The sequence below is a fragment of the Ambystoma mexicanum genome, chromosome 5q, assembly GCF_040938575.1.
Source record: "Ambystoma mexicanum isolate Mex_15411 chromosome 5q, UKY_AmexF1_1, whole genome shotgun sequence".
NCBI classification, from domain to species: domain Eukaryota; kingdom Metazoa; phylum Chordata; class Amphibia; order Caudata; family Ambystomatidae; genus Ambystoma; species Ambystoma mexicanum.
This window is the reverse complement of record NC_090933.1, coordinates 1,246,107,783-1,246,122,089: the sequence shown is the minus strand read 5'-3', so window position 1 is coordinate 1,246,122,089 and position 14,307 is coordinate 1,246,107,783.

The window sequence follows — 14,307 nt, the reverse complement described above, 5'->3', positions numbered from 1 at the left end:
CAATTTGATATTGCTTTGCACAGTTTTGATGCCGTCCAAGTTGCAGCAAGGTAACCACCGGAGTCACCTTTTCCTTCAAGGGACGACTGCCTCATGCATCTCTGAGTTCCATTCAATGCCAACACTGCAGCTCTGCTGTCTCTGCATCCGAGACACAGAGAGTCTTCTAGAATCCCCAACTGGACACAGCTTGCCTAGTTATTAATCGCTTCAAGCCGTAAGCCATCGCAACTGCAGTACCACAACACTGTGTGGAGCCAGTTGAGCCCACTCACAGTTAAAGTCAAGTCTTCGCTTCTCTGCGCACAAAGCTACGAGTCTTCCAGCATCGCTTACCCGACACCAGCTACCCGTTCCCAGCGTCTGTGACTTGAACGCTAAGGCTGCTGCTGAACTTACTGCATTGTTGCATCACGTCAACCCTACTCCCTAACTCAACCCATTCCCGACACTGACAGCACCCAGACTCCCGGTTCAACACCGAAAAGCCTGTAAGGCCAGAACAAAGGTACTTATAATGTTTCTGTGACACTGGCCTACTTTATGGGACCCTAGGGACTAGTAAGGACCCCTTCTCTCATTGTTTAAAGACATCTTCAGTGAATCTGAAATTGCTGCTGAAAGTATTGCCTTTGTACCCCTATCGTCAAGCGTAGAGTGCCACCCTCATTCCTAAGTCTGCATTATCTTTGTTTTCCTTGACATGGATGCGCTATAGTGTTTTTGATTAGTTTGTATTGTTACATTATTCACAGTGCCCTATTTCTATAGAACATAGGTTGGCATTATTTACACTGGTAGCACAGTTCTATTGTTTTTGGATCTGTTTCTATACTACCCCACATCCCTCCTGAAGAGCATAGACTGCCCTCAGCCTGCACTACCCTAAGAAGGAAGAAGGCATGCCTGTCGGGCTGAGGCCTGTTTCACCTTTGTGATTGGCCTCACTGCTAGTTTTGTAGTAGTTTGGTGCTGGGTAGACGTTTCATTCAGTACCCTGCCCTGTACTCCCGCAGAGAAGTAGCCATTTCATCTCGGGAGGATAGCTTAGGGGCAACGTGCTCGCCTTGGAAGCAAGACGACACAGAGCAACACAGGTTGTTAGAAACCTCTGGGTATTGAATTGATATTGCATTTATATCGCGCTCATACGCAAGTGTTTCAGAGCACGACAAGGTAAGGGAGGGGAACAGGCGAGAACAAAACAACGTTCCTACTAGGCCCAGTGACATTGAGAATGCGCAAGTGCATGGGGGAAGGGGAAGGGAAAAGTGCAAAGAAGGGAGGAGAAATGAAAGTGCAGAGCAAAAGGAGAACAGAATAAATAATAAACAATAATAAATAAATAAAAAAGGCAACAAAAGTGGTAGTGCAGCCAGCAAGTATTAAGCGCATTATAAATAACCAATCATATCAGCTCACACCATGAGAAAAAAAAATGAGTGAATTTGAAGCACGTTCTTTTTTATGAGAGGAGCGTCATTAAAGGTATTGCATTGTTCCTCAGAAGGGTGCATGCTAGCCCTTTAACAGGTGGGCAGTTATTTAGCATTTACATACAAGACATGATTGCTGTATTAGAAAAATACTCCATCTTGATATATAAGTGGATTCCGATCTAAAAATCTGTCAATGGATACGATTCATGAATAGAAACATGAATACTGAAATATTTCTCAGTCTGTCCAGTAATCATATGCTTCCTTGAGGCAATGAAATTGACGGATCTGTTTCTTTAAATTGGCAGCCATTTTCCTTCCTACTTGACTGTATCTTGCGGCAGTGAAAGTGTCTCCACCAAGCAGGTCCAGAAGGGTTCGGATAACTTATGATGGCCAGGAGCCGGAAAGCCTCACTAGCAGGTGATGCCGCCTTAAAATTAGGAGACATTTTACAAAGTACAAGACTTTTCCCTATGCTTTGCAGCCAGAAAATATTAAATGGTGCGCCGGCTGCCATCTTGCTTAAATCCATCTCCTCTCAAATCACTGTATTACAACCTAACAGGATTTGTTCCACTTCAATTTGTCATGATTGGACAAGGCCTCAAAGTTGGCAGCCGCGTATATTAAAGGTTTCCCGGGGATTGGCGCCAGCGAGGCAATTACCTTCCGCTTGGAAGTGTGTGTGTGGAAATGCGGCTCCCATTATCATGACATAACTCAGGCTCTTTCTAAAGCGAGCTATTAAAGTACAGATCCGACACCAGCAGATGCTTAGCTGCTCTGCGGGGCTGCCACCATTGCGCAGAGCGACTCGAGCGCGCCGCAGCTCTTTCCTGGTTAACGTCGCGGCCCCACTGCGCTCCCAGGGAAAGGCCATCACAGGCGGACAGGTGGACATGAGGGGGGTGGGCCAGTTGAAGGCTTTTTCCTCAGACCCCCGACGAGTTCCCGCAGTCCCCCACCTTGTGTATCTCAGGGGCGCCATGAACCCTACATTTCGGGGAGTGGGGGCTAACCCTTCAAATGTTGGGAGAGGTGCTAACTTCAGAGATGGGGGAGGGGCAAACGTAGTTGTGTGGGGGCATCTCACTTCTTTACGCATTCTAATGAGACTATTCTAGTGCAGCTTCAATGTTGCAAGCAGTTAAGTCTGAAAGCACCCATTTAAGGACTGCTGTGAGAATGAGCGGTCTCCTGTCCCCTCTCTACCATTCCAGTTACTCCCTTGGTACGCAAGTACTAAACCCACATCTCAATTTCAATTGCCTAAAAATGCATGCACATGAATGCAGGTGCTAACAGTGAAGTTATTAACATTAGTAATTGCAGAGCCTTTGTTAACAGTGAAGCCCAGGCGCCGTTTAACATCTGTCCCCTGTTCTGCCCGGCTATGGCTCTGTAAATCAGCCAGGTCGAGTCAACATAGCCCAAAATGTCAGGGGTGGGGGAGGGTTGGGTGAAGCCCGTTCAGCTCAATGCTGTTGCACCACAGATGTATGTCAAACAGTACATCATATGTAGCTCCACATTCAGAAAGGCAGGTCGTGGGCAAAGCTCCAGCAAAGCAGAGCAGCCTTTAGTCTATGCGGCACAGAGTAGCACTGCACACATGCGTGTTGTAATACCCACAGACCCTAATGTCCCAGAACATTTTTACTATGCCAAATAAAACCACACACAATCCATCATACTGTAGTAGTGAGAGGAAATGTTTGTAATGGTAGGCTCAGTTTTAGAGCTGGGTTGAGCCTGGTGCAAGATGGCTGGCACGGGCGAAGCTTGGACCCTGGCCTGACCCTTCTCTCGTGTGAGTGCCTGCCCTAAACCGGGTCGGCCACAAGCCCCGCCAGCTGCCCTCCAACCCAGAAACAAACGTGTTTTGTTTTTAAAAACGCACTCCTTTAAGGGCAGGCGCAGGCAAAACTTTTGTTTTTTCTGGCGGGGGCTGGTGCCTGGTGGCAAAAAAAAAAATAGAAAGTCCCTTTGTAACTTTCACACAGTTGGCCTTTCCTGGAGGGGGCGGCTCGGGGCCCCGGAACACCCACATACTTGGCGCCCAGGGCGCCAGTCTGACTTCCGGACCCGACCGCATGACTTCCTATCCCGCCCCAGACACTCAGTGATTGGTTGGGGCGGGACAGCATTGCTTCCCGGCGTGACTATGCAGCAGCTGGTGGCAAATTAAAAGGTAAGTGAACACAAAGAGTTGGAAGGCAGAGCCTACCAACTCTGTGCTCCCCCAGCGCTCCTTCCCCTTGCTATCACCCATGCCCCCACTCTTCCTCCACCATTCCAAAAGCACTGGCACTGCCCCCAAACCACCAACAGCCTATTTACCCTGTCCAAGCTCCCCTCCCCATCCAAAAAACACAAGCACTTTGTAACGTCCATTGGTCATCAAATTCAAGACTCTCTCCCTCCTACATACATGTATACACAACCAAGCAGCCAAATACCTCTCAGTCAAATTCAAACTCAACACTTCAGTTAGACAAACCAGATTCTCCCACTCCAACCTCCTCACCGTACCAAGGTACAAATGGGAAAAAGCATGGGGTAGAAGCTTCCCAGTCCTCGCAGCCAGAACACACCACCGCCCAACATCAGGCTAGAGCCGTTCTTTAATAATTACGGCAATGGGGCCAAAATCTGGCTCACTCAGAATGAAAACTAACCCACATCATTTATGATCTCTCTGTAAATACTCTTGTGCACCATGCAATCTTTGTAAATACTTCTGAGCTCTATGCTAGCTATGTAAATATTCTGTAAATATTCTATGCGCTATGCATTCTGTTTACTTTCCATGCGTGTAATCTTGTTTATTTATGCCTGTAACTGTATATATGCTTATCTGTCTGTACCTAAGAAATGTGCCCAGTTGCTTCAGGGCTCGGCGCGCTATATAAATAAAATACAATACAATACAATACAATACTTCCCCACTCTCCCAAAATGCCACCGCCCCCTTCAGGGTAGCAAGAAAAGGGACTTAAGGAATTGGGGGAAAGAAAAGGGGCTGATATGCTATTTTGATTGGTACCGTTCACCACTAGCACCCAGAGGCAGTCTCCAGGCGCTGGCGTGGCTCTGCAAAAGAAGGGGGCGGGGATTAGTGGGGATAGGGTGAGAGGATAGATTCAGTACCAGGAGGAACTGGCGTCTGTGAGTGTCATCGTGCATGTGGTGTTTTATGGAGGGGGCTGGGGCAGTCAAAAGGGGGTGGTGACATTCTGGGAGGGTGGGGAAGTGCTTGTGCATCCCGGTTCTGCGGTTCTATGCCCTGCCACCACCCCTACGGGCTAAAAAACTCTCACCCAGCATTCCGCAAAGCTGAGCTCCACTCACCACATCTAGCCGGGAAATATACCTGCAAGACAAAATGTATAATGTATGACATGGAATTACTAATGTGTACAGCACTGCTACTCTCCTTTGTACCTAAGCTCCTCACAAGCAAAAGCGCCGCCATGCCCAAGGGCTGCCTGCGCGCTATACAAATCTAAAACATAAATAAATAAATAAATAAATACAATGAGGCAGAATCCCTTCAGAGGGTTGTCCTGGGCCCTTTTGTGCATTTTCTTTATAATGGGACTGTGGCACTATAGACCACTGGTGTCCTGCTTCCATGTCTTAAAGTGGTGGTGCCACCAAGGTTTGCCTAGTGTTACTAGTGCAGGAGAGTACAGCCGACAATTTGACAGCATAGTAAAGAAAATGTATGGATGCACAAACAGTAAACTCAATTGAGGTTTGTTTTCCTCTTTTGGGTAAGAATGCTTAAATGCAATTGCAGTGTGGTTAGATGAAAAACAGGTGCACTCAATCAAGGCGGGGGCGGGGTGTGTGGGGGGAGTATTTTAGTTTCTACCCCTGGTCTCACAAACGTCTCTGACTGGCTCTTCTTAGTGGCCTGTGAGCAGTCTGTTCCCACGTGACAGACGTTGGACCAATGGCACCTATGAATGCACATTATTGAGTACAGACTACACAAACACTGGACTCTCTTGGTTCATGTGACTGTCTTTTCTCACAAGGAAGGGACTCTGATTTATCTGCAACAACCCCACAAGCGCCCTTATTACAGAATTGTTGCACTGGTGCAGTGCACTTTTTCACTGTATTATCATCAGGGGAAAAGTTCATCTACTGCAAAAAAAAAAAAAAGGTTTCTTCCAATGCATTACTTCACTAGGTAGTTTTTGTCTGTCATGGGCTATACATAGGGAACATATGCCTAATCCTTGTCACAGGGAGAAAAAGAAAAGGTTACAGGTCTTTCATTTGAAAGAGAAGATTTATGTTGGAAATTTACATTCCAAATCTGCATGGAATATTCTGTGGGCGGTGTACAGGTCCTTCCCGTCGGATGTTTACTTGCCTGAAACCACGGTAAGTGGGCACCTCATACAGGCCATCATTCAAAGCGCCTCCATAGGAGTAACCGTGTGGCTCATGCCAACTGGGCACATAGCACTGCACCTGGGCTTGCTGCTGCACTAATGTCTGAAAAGTAACAGTGTAAAGTGAACATTGTAAGCGTGCAGAAGGAATAGTCACAATGACAGGCGTTTCTTAAGCAAGCAAACTGCTTCTCAAATGCCTCCTTTAGGCCTTTCCTAAGCTCGGCCAAGGCGTCTTTGGGCACGAAACTGTCAATTAGCCAAGCAAACAGCCCGCAAAAACAATATCTCAGCAATTTGCTGAATGCTTGCACAATAAATGCACGGCTTGTAAACATAGAAATGCTTCTCACTGCTTGGAAACGGTTCTTGGAATATTTTAACTACTAGTGATGGGCTGGCATGTTTCTTCCTTCTCAGGACCGAGTTTCACGGATACAAGGCCACTGGCAGTGATTCCCTCCCTCTTTCTCCTCCTCCCGTTTTCTCCCTCTGCCTCTTTCTCTTCCCCGGGCTCTCTCTCTCGTTTTTTCTCTTTCACCCACATACTTCCTAACTTTCTTTCTCAAACACCTTGTCTAACTCGCTCAGTCTCTCCTTCTCTCTCGATCTCTTAACGCCTTTCTCTTCACTGTTCCCTCAAACTCCCACTTTATTTCAATTCTATCAGCCCCAACGTGTTTTTCTCTCCCTCTGACCCTTTCTCTTTCCTCCGCCCATTCTCGCAATTGTCTTGCTCGTTCTTTCCCTTTCTCTCTTCTCCACCTGCCTCGCTCCTGACTCGTGAACTGTCTCTACCTCTCATCATCTCTCTCTCCACTCTCTCCCTCTTTCCCCTCTCTCTCAAGACCTGTCTGTCTCTCTCTATCTCTAGCTACACCGCGCTACCTTCTCGATTTTACGGCCACCCTCAATCCTATCCATTCTGCCCATAACTCTTTCTCTACTTCAGTCCTCTCTCCCTCCTTCTCCTTCTCCCTCTCTCCACTGCCTCCTCTTTCTTGCTCCCTTCATTCATCCTTTCTCTCACCCTACCATCTTCCTCTCCTGCTCGTTTTTACTCTTTTTACTTTAGCCCCATCTTTCTCTCTCTACCCCCCACTACCTGATGCACCTTCATTCTTCTGCTCCAGGCTCTTTCACTTTCCCGCCCTTTATCTCCCTTTCTCCATTCTTTTTCTATCTTTCTCTTTCTCCCTACCTTCCTCTGTCTCTAGCATCTTAACTCTTCCACTCCAGGTACTGTCCGTTTCCCTCTCTTGCTCTACTCTGTCCCATCTTATTCCTCCTCTCTCTTACTCCTCCCTTCATCCTTCCTTCTCCTTCTGTCCCTTTATTATTTCTCTTAAAAGGGTAATTGAGGTGGATGGTATTATATTCTGGAGTAAGGAAGACCTAGTTCCGCTTTTGCCTCTCGCAGTACGTATTTCTCCATGCCGACTGCGCATCTCCTGGTTGGTGGGCATGCTGCGCGCCGCGCTGCACCGCTGAAAGTTTGATGAGGGCAGCTCCCTGCCGGGTGGCAGCTCGATTCGCCCTGCTGTTCTGCTTAAAGCCGTATCTCAGCTCACCAGTCAGGAGCCATCAGTCCTCCTTAAGCAAGATATCAACATACCGAGGCTCCCAGCCCCATCCCTGTCAAATTCACGCTGTTCCTTCCCTCATCAAATCCATAATCAAGCAGAACCGAAATATAAGCCGCAGAAGAATTGCTTCCCTATTCCCTTTCGCTGACCACTGCCCTTCCAGCCAACTCCCAGTCAATCTTACTGGCTAACTACATCAGGAGGCTTTTTTCCGCCCTCATAAATTATTTATTGAATGCCAGGTAAAAGGGAATAGTTTAGTCACAACTTTGAGAAAATAAAAATAAAATTCGATTACATTAAAAGGTTTTCTGTTAAATTAATCAGTGGCCTACTCCTGCTCTGCCAGAACATGCAGTTAATCTCCACCAAAAAGTTGGTATAGTGGTCTCACCTTCTGTGTGACCAAAACAGCATCCAAAGCTTCTGCCCCGCCCCCAATCCAATACCGCACAGCTGTGAAGCGTTACTCACTCAGACAACCATGCCGCCCTTATCCCAGGCAGCTAAAACAAGACATAGGGACAATCTAAGCTGAAGATGGAAAAAGCAGTCAAGCTGATGTTGTATCATCAATAGGCGCTTGCACTAGACATGAAGTAGATATGCACTCCACATGAAGAACACGTTCACTAGGTCAAATGTGCATTTATACATGAAAAATATGAACATAGCACCCACAAGACATGAAGAACACTAACGTCACCAAAGTATAAGCTGAATGCAACACGAACAACATGCGAGTATAGCTCTTTAATATAGTAATAAGAGTGTAACAGGACATCCATCTTCTCTAAAATGGATGCCCCAGCATGCTTTTAAATAGACAAAAGCCTCGAGGCTTTCAGAGAACTCAAAAGGCTGAATCTGCAGAAATACAGAGCTGTGCCGAGCTTAGGCATTAGTTTGTAGTTAGCGACAAGCTCCGAAGGAGATAGGTTCAATGGGAACAGTGGATCAAAGGCACAAGATAGTGATTCCCAGTACATAGGCAGGACACTCCCCAATTAATTCAGGTCTATAAGAGCACAGCCGACCTTTGTTAGCCAAAGGCAACGACACAGTGAGCCAAAAGGACTCCATGGAGAGTAACTCAAGAGTGTCCCTGAAGGCGACAGAAAGCACGGCACACGCATTAGTAATAGCTAGAATCTCAATAAATAGGAGGTAATTCCACTTCATACACGGTCTTCTAGCATGTGACTTGTCATTGGGAAGCACTGGCTATTCATTAAGTGCCAGCAGACGATAGGACACCTGTGGTGCTATCTAAAAGCACACACAGACCCAAGGTCAAGCACATAGAGATTGCTGAGCTCATGGTCTAAGGAACGAGGTATGGTAATTTCTTTAATGAATAGAAGACTATTCATGGGCCTCTCCCCCCCTACTACCTGTCTGGCGCATATCTTGATGACATATCAAAATGTCCAAGGTTGGTTAGCAAGAAGCCAACCAATCGAACACCTTAGGGTCATGCCACCCACCATGTAGTATGCCAACCAATTAGTTTTCTTAGCAGTGATGTATTTTTACTTTGATCAATATTGGGATGATCTCAGGAGGAGCCATCAGATATCATTTACCCAAGTAACTGTGTAACCCTTATATGATCCGTATGTAGCCAAATCCCTTAACCAATCCCCATGCCCCATAGGTTTTGTAAAATTGTTAGGATCTATGACGCAAGAGATGATGTGTCATAGGTACTTAAAGTGTTGTTTTGTATGAATTCGGAAAGACACTCAAGAATTTGATACTTGTATGCTGTCCCTGCTTTATTTGGATGACAACAAAGCTGAAATGTGCCTCACACTTTGTCTACTTCGTCATTCAGTTTATCTTGGAGTCATTCAAGTACCTCTGGCATACCAGGAAGTTCTGGGCCCACCCAACAATGACCTTGAGAAGTTCATAGAGTATTGTTTGAGGCCTTTGTGTTCTTCCAGGAACAACCTTCTCCACATCCCTCACCATCTAAAGTCACATCCAGTGGTCACACCTTCCTCATGTCCCTAAGATCAGAAAGGTTCCTAGAGTAGCGTAACCTTGGTTATTGAGTTGGCAAAGGTGTGCAGATGCTACATACAGGAGCAGCACATGGACCAGCCCTAGTTTGACACACAACAGGTACATACATCAGGCATGACACAAAGTAACCTAGCCCAGAGTGTTTCAAAATATGCCTGCACCTTAAACCCTTAGATAAGGCGAGGGAGGCCTAAAGCATTAGAACAGCTTGCATGCTGGGAATATGAGAGGGATGAGTTTTGGGGGGTTCTAAAGAAAGCAGAAAGAAATACCTGGTTTCTGACCCAAATCATACCCGAGCAGTTCAGAGAGAAACTGTTTGACTCAGTGTGGCCCCATCTACACCAAAGACTAGTTTCTCCAGTCCAGCAGGGTAGCCGGGATGACAGGAAATAAATAAAGTTTGAGGAGTATGAGGGGAAGTAAATGAAAGAAGCAAAGGGTTGTAAGATGAAGCTGAAGCTGAAAGCATGGAAGCACACAGTGTGGGAGCACTGAGCAGAGCAGGTGAGAAAATGGAGATTGCAAATTGACAAGCCACTGGTAATGTCACCCAGAGAGTCTTGAAGGCATATTCAACCAGCAGTAAACCCATTCGCAAAGGTGCAACAGGCCCAGCCCGACAGGTATACCTCCTTTGCCTAATCGGGGAGTGCGGCCGGGGGCAGGCTCTTCAGGAGGGGTATGAGCAGGTGCAGAAGCAAACCAAGCAACTATTGTACCATGGTACCAAAGAAATAGAATGTCTAAACAAGGTTCTATTATAATGTAGGGTCTTTAATTAAACTAACAAAAATGCACACAGCTAATAAAAACATTAATCACCCACCATAAGGGAAAACATCAAGAAGGCAGACTTTATAATAAAGCGGCAGTCTGGGTTTATAGAGAGGGGCGCTCATGCAATGCTTCTGGCTGCAATTTGCAAAGTAATTGACAATGATCTAGAAGGGCAACTGACACGTCACTAGGGCCCATTACGGTGGCCCAGAGGGACAGGCCACTCTAAATGCCTTTAATATCATCTTTGAGGCTCAGCAGCATTGAGCCAGTGTTAGATAGGCTGAGTAGGAGTTTTATTCACTACTCATCCGTATACTTCTGCAGACCAGTAGTCATTTCGTCACACACCTTCTTACTAAAGAAAATGGATGCCTGCCATGTCAAACCAGGGGTACTTCTTTCCCCAAAACAAAGGGTCCCACCGTTCACCACCAGAGCTCTGCCCAGGTAGCCCCCCACCCCCCACCTGCGAGTACTGTGCACAATGCATCTATTTAGGGGAAAAGAGAGAGCAATATAAGGTGCCTGTGGAAAGGCAGTGAATACACTCACTGGGACCAGTGGGTGTAGGACTGAGGGGAATGGGAAGAGCAATTTGAACCATTCCTGCTTAACAAACACTCATTTAAGGACACCCAGGAGTAGTGGAAGATGTAAAGCCTGACCTCCCAGTGCCATAGTAACTACTCCTTGGGGGACACACCTAAACACATTTACACAACTCGAAAAAATTGTCTCTCCAACAGAGACGACTGACAGGGCCAAGAAACCATGAAAATGGCAAAGTATGTGCATATGTAATATACAATAACATAATAACTGCCCAACATTACATAACACAATTGAATACACTTAATGCAACCATATTGATTTGTTTAACCTTCCTTTTTTTGTTTCTTCCTTTCTTTCTTTTTCCTTCTTACATTTCTTTCTTTCTTTCTTTCTTTCTTTCTTTCTTTCTTTCTTTCTTTCTTTCTTTCTTTCTTTCTTTCTTTCTTTCTTTCTTTCTTTTTTCTTCGCCTTTCTTCTTTCGATCATCTATTTTGCGTCTCACCTTTCCATCTATGTACCTGTCTTATTTCTTTCTGCCCACATTTTGTTTTATTTTTCCTAAATGTTGCATTGGTTCTGTGCTTTCCGAGCCTCCTCAAAAGAGGAAGATTGCCCACTTTCCTCCCAGACAGGCAAGCCATTGCTGCCCCACATCATTTTCCCCCACCCTCCTCAGCCCGCCTTGACCATGTCCGCCTCGTGCCTCGCCAGCTGGAGGAGCACTTGGTGTCCCACCCCTTCCCTTCCATGGCAATGGCCACCATGTAAGTGGAGAAGGGATTGCATGCATTCCCCTGCTCAATACGTCCATGGAGGCCATTTTCTTTTGTAATTGTTTTCAAATTGAGAGACTGCAACCACGATATTTCTCAACTTAATAAAAAAACGTCCAGCACCCCATAAAGCATGGCGGAGTGCTGGTAGCAAAAACCCTCTCTATGGGCAGGCATTACTGGGTCTGCAAATGACCCTCGCTTGACTCAGACCTGTAACTCGTCCCTTGGGTTATTATTACCTGATCCAGTACTGCCCGCCCACGTTGTAGGTTATGCTTAATTAACATATGGACACTGTTATTGGCTTCCTCTTAGCCAATCATATTGCCCGGAATGCAGTCCATATCGAGAGGTGGATGAAATTACAGCCAGCGAAACAAAATTAGCGACGTTCGCGCCACCAATTCTGCTTTAGCAGCGTGGTCGCTTTTTCCCTATTTTGCCACGCTTTGGCGGTTTTCTTTTTTTGCTCTGAAATTCACTGAAAAACACAAAATTGAAAGCAGCAAAACTTCTGAAATTCAGCAAATGAAATTTTGAAAAAATGAAATTTTGGACAGGAAAAGGTCAAAAAGAGCCAATTTCACCAGACGCGTGAAATTGTCGTATTGGGTGAAATTTACCCAGAATGTGCCCGTTCTCCTCTGGAACGGAATTCCGCCATCCGCCCACCCCTCTCCATATCTACAGATACAGACTGCATTCTAAATATTTGGACTTCTGCAGCAGACAGGCAAACAACAGAGGGCCTTGATCGCCAATCAGGAAACAGCATTGCAATTTTTCAGCAAGATTTCTTTCACTACAAGTACAATTTGACAGACGACGTCTAATGTACCTCACTATAGTGAAAGATAAAACATTTTTTAAAAAAAATACTTTAATCCTGAAATCGAGAAATAAATCCCTTTTACATTAAACCTAATTCATGCACATACTAACACTGTTGAACCAGGTTTACATTAAAATGCATACCTTAGAAAGACAAACTTGTTGCTTAAATATCGCCAAATAAAACCAAATTTCCTGAAACGCATTGACCAGGGGACAGCAGTTGTGCACCTTCGTGCCTGTAGTCCATGGGCACTTGAGTATTTGACTCTGAAGGTCGAGTTGGCTGGGTCTCGTAGGTGGGTGCCATTTTGGATAGTAGTGTGCATGCCAACTTTCTTGGGTTTTTAAAGTTCTGTTAGTTGGAGCCAAATCGCGTTGGCGACATTACCAACAGCCAGTGAAAGGGGATCAGCCTTGGACTTAGCACGGCATGGAATTGAGGGCACTGGAGAACCAAACACCTGTTTCATTGCAAGCTGAGTGTCCAGCAGGAATGTGTGGGCTGTTTAATCTTTTCACAACAGTTTGGAGGTAGCAGAAATGATATCACAGAGCCGACAACATAGGGATATCAGGTGCTACTTCTGGAAGCCTAGCAGTGATGCCCTTTGCCATGGCATACCGCTTGTAAACATGAAGGTGCAATGTTTTAAACGTAGGAGAAAATATAGGCTTTGTGAATATTATTGAATATTATTGAAACAAATAGGTCTGCCATTTATTGAATTCACTTCATCCATTTACTAAATTGGGGAATGTTTGTATCGCACTCTAGAGAGTTTCCAAGACTGCCAAGTACGCAGTGGAGTGGATTGGTAGCACAAACTATGAAGTCATTGTTCCAAGAGTTAGGCCTCTGTTGTATTTTCCCATGGAAACCGTTCCCTGAGGGTGTGTGACGTCAAATCTGAGGTTGGTGAACAGGACTTAAAGTGACTTCATGGCAATGGGGACTTACAAAATCCCACGCCAAACTTCCGGCGCCACCTGGACTTGTTATGTCCCAGTGGCACCGCGAAGTCAGGCGCCGGATTCGGTGTTACGTGGTTGGCGGCAACCTCGTAATGAGGCCCATTTTGTTTACGATTATTTTGTACTCTGCTGTCTCAACTTTGGTGCCCTTCTTGGAGTATGAACAAGGACAATCTATTTTCCTGCATTATGCACCTGAACAGTTTCTAGGCATCACAAGCAAAGAGTCACCCAAGTATGGGGTCTACCAGAGGTAGGCAGACATCAAAATCACAGAACTAGATGGGGCACAGAAAAAAATTGAAAATCACTTTTAGAAATGGTACCACCTCAGTGCTTCAATGGTTATATTTGCAATTCCCATACATCACTGTGAAAAACCTTACATAGGTAAGACCACCAATTAAGTCTGCACCAGTACTGGGGAACATATATGTAGCCAGGGTCGGATTGGCCCCTCGGCCTTTCAGCCCGTGGCCGGACCGAAATCGTCCCTGGGGGTGTGGGGGCCGGTTTCTGGCCATGCCTGGGCCAGTTTGGAAGAAAAAAAATTGAAAATAATATATATTTTTTTTCAATTTTATTTTCTTTCCAAAAAGCCTTTCATCCTTTTTAGGTCGATAAATGAGTATCAACACAGGTTGGGTGATATTGTATGCATATTTGTTCTATAAAAAAGAGCTTAAGCTTAAGTGATATACAATAACATATTATAATTTGGCCTTGGACGTCTGCTTGGATTCACAGTAATTTAGTGTACTTAAGAACAATGCTATTTGATGCCACTTCCTGTTTTGTCAAGGGGTGAAATGTCATATTTCATCGCTTCCTGGGATGTCACTTTGGCGAGTGGTCAAATGACATCACAGGTCAAGAGTCGTGAGGCCAGGGGTGGCCACTTTTGTGAGGCGAGGGGTGGGCC